General features: G+C 39.6%; 1 pseudogene across 1 annotated transcript; it reads right to left on the bottom strand.

The window, feature by feature from the left end:
- Window positions 1-6,756: 6,756 nt before the first annotated feature.
- LOC308268662 (eukaryotic translation initiation factor 4B-like) lies at window positions 6,757-8,960 on the bottom strand (annotated as a pseudogene). The gene is made up of 2 exons: window positions 7,557-8,960; window positions 6,757-6,865 (listed from the first exon to the last, which is right to left on the bottom strand). The product of its transcript is annotated as a eukaryotic translation initiation factor 4B-like (transcript).
- Window positions 8,961-9,261: the final 301 nt, after the last annotated feature.

Below are 9,261 nucleotides of genomic sequence, written 5' to 3'. Positions count from 1 at the left end.
ATTGCCAGCCTCAACAACTTAGTAGGGCCTCAGAAATTTAGCAAGACTTTATTTCAAAATCAAAATAAAATAGGCTGGCGGGCATGGTGGCGCACGCCTATAATCCCTGCACTTGGGAGGTGGAGACAGAAAGATCGCACAGGTTCTAAGCCAGCCTTGCTGGCTTAAGAGACCTATTTCCAAATAAAATATAAAAATAGGTCTGGGAGTGTAGCCCAGAGGTAGAAGGGTTCCATCCCCAGTACCAAAAATAACTAACTAAATAAATAATAAACAAATAAAGTCAGTCTGGGGTGTAGTGCAGATGTGCAAGGCCTCTGGGTTCAATTCCCAGTACCAAAACAAACAAACAAGCAAACTTACTTACTTCTGATTTCTCACAAGATTCTAAAATCCAGAAACATTTGAAATGAGGTATTTCACACCCTCAAAGAAAATAACTGTCAACAAATATAATTATATTCAGCAAGGCTGTCTTTCAGGACCAATAAATAAATAAATAAATAAACAAACAAATAAATAAATCTAAAAGAATCCATGACTACTAAGATAGCCCTATGGTAAATACTTAAATACTACACACAGAACTTAAAAGCAAACTCCATAGTTCCCCAAAAGATGAATCTCATGGGAGAGTAGTTAAGCAAAAGATGATTAGAACAAAATTAAATGCAAGAGACAAATTAAAATGGTAGGAAATAACAAATGTCTTTCTATAATAACACTAATATAAATAATCCCAAATCTCCAATTAAAAGACAAATTGGCAGAATGAATTAGAAACAAGACCCAACTAAGCCGGTGTGGTGGCACACGCTTATAATCCCAGCACTTGGGAAGCTGAGACAGGAGAATTGCACAGGTTCAAAGCCATCCTCAGCTACTTAGTGAGGCTCTCAGCAACTGAGTGAGACCCTGTTTCCAAACAGAGTATAAAATTAGTCTGGAAGTATAGCCTAGAGGTAGAAAAGCCCCTGGGTTCCACCCTCAGTACTACAAAAAATATAAATAAATAAATAAATAAATAAATAAATAAATAAATAAGACCCAAGTATATGTTGTTTCCCAGAGATTCCTCTCACAGGCAAAGACATCCACAGGCTGAAAGTGATAGGGTAGAAAAGGATATTCCATTGTGTATATATGCCATAATTTTGTAATCCATTAATCTGTTGATAGACACCTGAGTTGATTCCATAATTTGGCTATTATTAATTGTACTGCTATAAACATGAATATGCATGTATTGCCATAATATTCTAATTTCAGTCTCTTTGGAAGGATACCAGGAGTGATATGGCTGGATCATATGGTGAATCCATTCCTAGTTTTCTGAGGAATCTCCACATTGATCTTCATAGCAGCTACAATAATTTTCAGTCTTACCTACAATGTAGAAGAGTTATTTCCCCACATCTTCACCAGTATTTATTGTTTTACTTCTTAATGATTGCCATTCTAACTGGAATTAGATGAACTCTCAGTGTAGTTTTGATTTGCATCTCCCTGATTGCTAATGATGTTGATTGGCTATTTGTATTTCTTCTTTTGTAAAGTGTCTCTTTAGTTCAGATGCCCATCTCATGGTTTGGTTATTAGTTTTTTTAATGTTAAGACTTTGAAGGAGTTTGTCTATTATTATTATTATTATTATTATTATTATTATTATTATTAGTCTTGATAGTTTCTTTTGATGAGCGGAAACGTTTTTATTAATCTTATTTAATTATTTAGCTCTTGTTTTGATTCCCTGAGCATTGGAGTCTTACTGAGAAAGTTTCTACCAAAGTCTATATGTTGGAGTGTTGGACCTATGTCCTCTTCTAGTAATTTCAAAATCTCTGGTCTAATTTCCAGGTCTTTGACCCATCTTTTTATGGCTTTTCTTTTTAAAAATTTTTTATTGGTGCATTGTATTCATACATCATAATGGAGTAAAACACTTGTGTGGACATACATGTACACATTGCCCATTTAGCCCTTACCCAATTCCCACCCCATTCCATCCCCATCTCTCTTTCCCATGCTTGGCATAGTGGCTGACTTCGATATGTTTAAGTACAATGTATGCTTTAGAAAATTTCCTTCTTCCACCTCTCCCATATCCTCATTTAGGTTGTCTTGATTGATCCTCTATAGGATTTCCTCTTTCAAGAGTTCCTCCTATGACCCATTTCTTCTTAGCTTTCACATATTAGGGAAAGCATCCGATTTCTTTTCTTTTTTTTTTCTTTTTTCTTTTTTTCTTTTTTTTTTTTTTGCAGGTCTGGAGATGGAACTCAGGGGCATTCTACCTCCGAGCTACACCCCCTGCCCTATTTTTTATTCTTTATTTTGAAACCAGGTCTCACTGAGTTGCAGAGGGCCTCACTACGTAGCTGAGGCTGTCTGCGAACCGCGATCCTCCGGTCTCAGCCTCCCGAATGCTGGGATTACAAGCGTGCGCCACCACGCCCGGCTCTCTCTCTCTCTTTTTTTTTTTTTGACTGACTAGTTTCGCTTAGCATAATGTCCTCCAGTTCCATCCATTTCCCTGAAAATGATGTAATTGTGGTTTTTTATGGCTGAGTAAAATTGCATTGTGTACATATCCCACAGTTTTGTAATCCATTCATCTACTGATGGACTTCTTGGCTGGTTCCATAGTTGGCTATGGCGAATTGTGCAGCTATGAACATAGATACACATGCATTAGTTTGGTAGTTTGGCTTCCTATCTTTTGGGTAGATACCCAAAAGAGGTATTGGTGGATCAAATGGTATATTTGTTCCCATTCTTCTGAGGAGTCTCCATGCTGTTTTCCAAAGTGGTTGCATTAATTTGCAATCCCACCAACAATATTTTAGAGTTCCCACTTCTCTACATCCTCGCCAGCATTTGTTGTTGATTGTGTTTTGAGTGATTCCCATTCTAGGGGTTAAGCGAAATCTTAGGGTAGTTTTGATTTACATTTCTCTGATTGCCAATTATGTTGAGCATTTTTTATGCATTTATTGGGCATTTGAATTTCTTCTTTTGTGACGTGTCTATTTAGTTCAATTGCCCACCTTCTGATTGGATGATTTGGTTTTTTTAGTGTTGAGTTTCTTGAGTTCTCTGTATATTCTAGGTATTAGTCCTGTATCGGAGGTGTAAATGGCAAAAATCGTCTCCCATTCTGTTGGCTCTCGATTGAGGTTCTTGACAGTTTCCTTTGCTGAACAGAAGCTCTTCAGTTTCATGCAATCCCACGTATTGATTCGCCTTTTAATTTGTTGTGCCTTTGGGGTCTTGTTGAGAAAGTGTTTATCTGTACCTATGTTTTGTAGTGTTGGACCTATGCCCTCTTCAAGGAGCTTCAAGGTCTCTGGTTTAATTTCCAAGTCTTTGATCCATCTTGAATTGACTCTTGTGCAGGGTGAGAAAGTGGGATTAATTTCCAATTTTCTGCATATGGTTACCAGTTTTGCCAACACCATTTGTTGAACAGGCTATCTTTCTTCCAGTGTATATTTTTGGCCCCTTTGTCAAAAATCAATTGACTATAAGTGTGTGGATTTGTTTCTGGGTCTTCTATTCTGCTCCATTGGTCCATGTATCTGTTTTTTGCCAGTACCATGCTGTTTTTATTACAATGGCTTTGTAGTATAGTTTGAATTCAGGTATTGTGATTCCTCCTGCATGGTTTTGTTGCTGAGAACTACTTTGGCTATTCTGGGATTTTGTTGTTTCAAATGAACTTAAGACTGATTTTTCTATGTCTGTGAAGAATAATATTGATAATTTAATCTTGATAATTTAATGGGCATTGCATTAAATCTGTAGATCACCTGTGGAAGTATGACACCATTTGTTGAAAAGGCTGTCTTTTCTCCCAAGTATATGTCTGACACCTTTGTCAAAAATCAATTGGCTCCAAGTGTGTTTGTGTATCTTCTGTTCTGTTCCATGGGTCTATGTGTCTGTGTTTGTGCCAGTACCATGCTGTTTTTATTACTATAGCTTTGTAGTATAATATGAAGTCAGGAATTGTGATGCCTCCTAAATGGTTCTTATTACTGAGAATTGCTTTGGCTAGCTGGGCGTGGTGGCACATGCTTGTAATCCCCGTGCTTGGGAGGTGGAGACAGGAGGATTGTGCAGGTTCGAAGCCAGCCTTGCTGGCTTAAGAGACCCTGTTTCCAAATAAAAATATATATAAAAAAAGAATTGCTTTGGCTATTCTGTGCCTTTTGTTTCTCTATATGAAATTATAATCAATTTTTCTAGTTCTATGAAGAAATACAATGGTATTTTGATAGAGATTACATTGACTGTGTAGATGACTTTTGGTAGAATGGTCATTCTGATGCTATTTATTCTACCTATCCAAGAGCATGAGAGATCTTTCCATTTTCAAAGATCTTTCTTTAGTGTTTTATAATTTGCATTGTAGAGGTCTTTTACTTCTTTGGTTAGATTTACTCCTAGGTATTTTACTGTTTTGAAGGTTATTGTGAATGGAATTGTTTTCTGGATTTTTTAATTTGCAGTACTGGATATGAAATCCAGGGGCATTCTACCTCTAAACTACACCCTCAGCCCTATTCTTTATTCTTTATTTTGAAACAGGGTCTCTCTGAGTTGCAGAGGGCCTCACTAAGTAGGTAAGGCTGTTTGTAAACCATGATCCTCCTGTTTCAGCCTGCCAAATGCTGGGGTTACAAGCCTGCACCACCATACCTGGCTTTGGATTTCTTAAGTGGATTCATGGTTGGCATATAGAAAAGCTACTAATTTTTTTTTAGATTTTGTATTCTGCTACTTTGCTGAATTTGTTGATCAGCTCTAGAAGTCTTTTGGTTGAGTTTCAGGGTCTTCAAGGTATAGGACCATGTCATCTGCAAATAGAGATGATTTTAGTACTTTTCCTATTCATATTTCCTTGATTTCCTTCTCTTGCCTTATTGCTCTGGCTAGAGTTCCCTTGTAATTCTAGTTCTAAACTCTAGTAATAAACTAAAAAGCAATGATAGTTGGCATCCTTGTCTTGTTCTTGATTTTAAAGAGAATTCTACTCAGCACTAAAGAACACAATTATGTCATTTGCAGGAAAATGGATGGACTCGGAGAACATAATGTTAAGTGAGATTAGCTGGTCAAAAGAAGTGAAGTGGGCTGGGCGTGGTGGCGCATGCTTGTAATCCCCGTGCTTGGGAGGCGGAGACAGGTGGATCGCGCAGGTTCAAAGCCAGCCGTGCTGGCTTAAGAGACCCTGTTTCCAAATAAAAAAGAATAAAATGGGTCTGGGAGTGTAGCCCGGAGGTAGAAGGGCTTCCAAGAACCCCAGTACAACAACAACAACAACAACAACAACAACAACAACAACAACAACAAAGTGAAGTGTCGTACATTTCTCTCATGTGCAAAAAACTAGGGAGTAATTTGGATATAAGATGGATATTAGATAATGGAGGAGAAACTCCAGTGGCGTGAAGGAGGTTGTTTTAGGGATGGGGGAGAGGGAGAATTAATTAAGGATACACGTTTACTGACATTATGTACATATGTGAGAATAACAAGCCAATCTCAATATCTTGTATGGGGAAGGGGGGAGTGAAAAGGGAGCCTGGAAAAACTCAACAAGAGCTGTATGTATGTATGTCACTATCACTATGAACTGCATTATGATGTGAGACTAAATGCACCACGCCTGGCTAATTAATTATTTTATCTATTTATTTTTGTGGTGCTGGGGATAAATCCAGGGACTTTTTTCGGTGGTACTGGGGTTCCTGGAAACCCTTCTACCTCTGGGCTACACTCCCAGACCTACTTTTTATATATATATATTTGAAACAGGGTCTCTTAAGCCAGCGCGGCTGGCTTCGAACCTGCACAATCCTCCTGTCTCTGCCTCCCAAGAGCAGGAATTACAAACATGCACCACCACGCCCGGCTAATTAATTATTTTATCTATTTTTTTGTGTGTGTGGTGCTGGGGATTGAACATTCTACCTCAGAGCTACACTCCACACCCTATTTTTTAAATGTATGACATATATTTTTATTATTATTGGTGTACTGTAATCATACATCTTGTTGAAGTTCAGGGTGATAGAGGCATACATGCACACAGTACTCACTGAGCTCTTTCCCAGTTTCCAAACTACTCCCTCCCTCTCCCCTCCTATCTATGCTCAGCACAATGATTGGCTTCTTAAAATTTGTGTATGTACATCAGGAATGTTGAGGTGTTTCCCTAACTCCCACATCAAACTCATTTAGGTCCACTTCTTTACTCAATTAAGGTTTCTCCTCATTTATCTGGGATCCCTCCTATGTCTCAGTTTCTCCCTAGCTTTTGTATATAAGGGAAAAAATACAACTTTTTACATTTTGTGACTGACTAATTAGCATAATGTTCTCTAGGTCCATCCATTTCCCTACCAATAACATAATTTCCTTCTTCTTAATGGCTGAATAGAATTCCATTGTGTATATATCCCATAGTTTTGTAATCTATTGTGCAGCTATAAACATAGATATGCATGCATTACTCTGGTAGTTTGGTTTCCATTCTTTTGGGTGGGTGGATACCCAGGAGTGGTATACCTGGGTCATATGGTAGGTTCATTCCCATTCTTCTCAGGCTCTTCCACACTGTTTTCCAAAGTGGTTGCACTAATTTGCAACCACAACAGCGTATCAGAGTTCCTGCTTCTCCACATCCTCTCTAGCATTTATTACTGTTTGTATTTTTTTTCTGCTTTTTAACTTTTATTTGGCTTTCAGTAGTTAGTTCTCATCCACGTTGACTGTCTGCAGATTTTTGAAGGTGGTAACGGGAACATGGGTGACCAAGGTATAAAGTTTGTTGGGTGAGTCTTCATCCTCATTCCGCTTTCTGGACAATCGTACACGAATCCGATATGGAACATTCCTGATTTTATTTATTTATTTATTTATTTATTTATTTATTTATTTATTTATTGGTGGTACTGGGGTTCCTGGAAACCCTTCTATCTCCGGGCTACACTCCCAAACCTATTTTATATTTTTATTTGGAAACAGGATCTCTTAAACCAGAGTGAGTTGGCTTCGAACCTACGCGATCCTCCTGTCCCAAGTGTGGGGATTACAAGCATGGGCCACCACGCCCAACTCATGCTTTATTTTTAAACTAGATATTTTTTCACATATTTATTCATACCATGCCTTATGGAAATTGTTTTAATCTTTTTTCTCTTTTTGGTGGTAATCACCTGATTAAATATTGCTCTAAAAATCACCAAGGCAATGGAAAGGCTCAAAATACACCAGAAGCTGATAATGTCAGGTTTCCTGATTGGAGGGAAAAATAGCATGAGAGCAGTGTGCCCGGCGGGGGGGTGGGGTTCCTTCCTTGCAGGGCAATGGGTCAAGGAACTGGCTGGTGATTGCTCCCTACTCGAGTGCTATAGTTCTGACTGGCTACACGTTCCAGTGACTAGAATCCTAAAAATGCCAACCTCTGGGCCCCACTGCCAGAGACCCTCAGGTATAGCCTAGTTATTATAACTTCCTTTCTTTTTTTTTTGAGAATTCATATATGCCACAACAAGATATGAATTAAAAATCGCTCCCACTCCCGAGTTTCTTCACTTTGCTAGCTTGGGTGTCTCTCCCAAGGGCGATGTTCTAGTTTGGGCTCATCCAGCTGGTGCTGCAATTCTCCTGTTCCTTTTATAGCCCTTCTTCTACTTCTCTTTCTCCAGCAGCTGTGTCAACAGGTTTTGCCTCTCCAAAGATAGAAGCCACTCGAATGGACTGGGAGGTGCTAGCAGAAGAATCATCTTCCTTAGGAGTACTCCAAGGCTTTAGATTCAGTTTGAGTCTTTGGGGTGGGGGGACCTCTATCATCACTCTTATAATCATCCCGAGAATAATCATCTCTGGAGCCCCATGACTGATCATCCCGTCTGTCATATCGGTCTTCATAGCAGTCCCCACCTCCTCTGTAGTCGTCATCCCTACAGTGTCCACTGCCAAATGCTCTTCTGCCACTGCCTATCCTGGAATCATACCCTCGATCATAGTCTCTCCTGCCTCGGTCATCATAGAGAGCCCTGAACCCATATTGATCCATGTCCTGGCATAGGCCATCATGATAACCATCCTGATACCCATCCCTATATAGGTCTGAGTTGTGGGATCTCGATACTTGTCTCCAAAGCTGTCATCACTGCTTCTTGGTGGGTAGTCATCAAAGCTGTCTGTGGCAGGACGGGCCCTTCAATCTGTGTCTGTTTTGTCAGAATCCTGATTTCTATCTTGGCCAAAAGAATAATCATGTCTGTCTTTATCCTGCACTTGATCAGCAGTATCCTCTCGAATTCTTCTGTTACCTAGAGACTCTTCACTGAGACTCATGGCACTGAAAAGGCATTCCAAGTCCTCAAACTCAGTGTAACCAGAACCTTTCAATCTCTCTGGATTGCTGGGTTCACGTGGTAAACACACTGCACTAATATTTAATCCTCTAAAGAATTCCTTAATGGACTCTTCTCTCACATCATAGGGCAAGTTCCCTAGGAAAGCAGTATATGGTGGCGATTTGGGAAGATGGCTCCAGTCGATATTGGGTTCCCGAGCAGCCCATAGAGTGGTGGAAAGGATGGAACGATCAATTGGAGGTGCTCTATACACATCGTCATCATTACTATGCCACATATCTCCTTCCAGGTCACCTGTTTAATCAGTCCAGATAACTGGTTTGGGAACATAGGTGCTTCCTCCACCAGTCCCGTCATCCTCAGCCAGAAAGTCTGTTAGGGAGATAGTTTTCCCCTTCTTATTTTTCTTTTTTGCTGAGGCTGCCATGTTGGGAGAGGGAAAGTGGAGATTCTTTTCCTTCTTTCTTTTCTTTTCTTTTTTTTTTTTTTTTGCGGGTCTGGGGATGGAACCCGGGGGCATTTGACCTCCAAGCTATACCCCCTGCCCTGTTTTTCTTTTTGAAACCAGGTCTCACTGAGTTGCAGAGGGCCTCACTAAGTAGCTGAGGCTGTCCGCAAACCGTGATCCTCTGGTCTCAGCCTCCCAAATTGGAGCTTCCTTTCAAAGAGTCCCTGGGGTGCTGATAAAAAGGCAGTTGAAAGTCACTGCCTTAGAAGACTGGTAGCTTGATTTAAATCCTATGCTGTGAATTAGTCTGAGGGATAAGATTTGAGACCTCATCTTTGCTTTGATTCTGTTTAGTCATAGTCCTTACTTATGCCCATATCTCTGTAAGAAGAAATATATCCATTGTGATAATGTTGATAG

The sequence above is a fragment of the Muscardinus avellanarius genome (assembly GCF_963383645.1).
Source record: "Muscardinus avellanarius genome assembly, chromosome: 10".
In the NCBI taxonomy this organism is placed as follows: domain Eukaryota; kingdom Metazoa; phylum Chordata; class Mammalia; order Rodentia; family Gliridae; genus Muscardinus; species Muscardinus avellanarius.
Note: the sequence above shows the minus strand (reverse complement) of the source record. Positions and strands in the feature narration are given on the sequence as shown.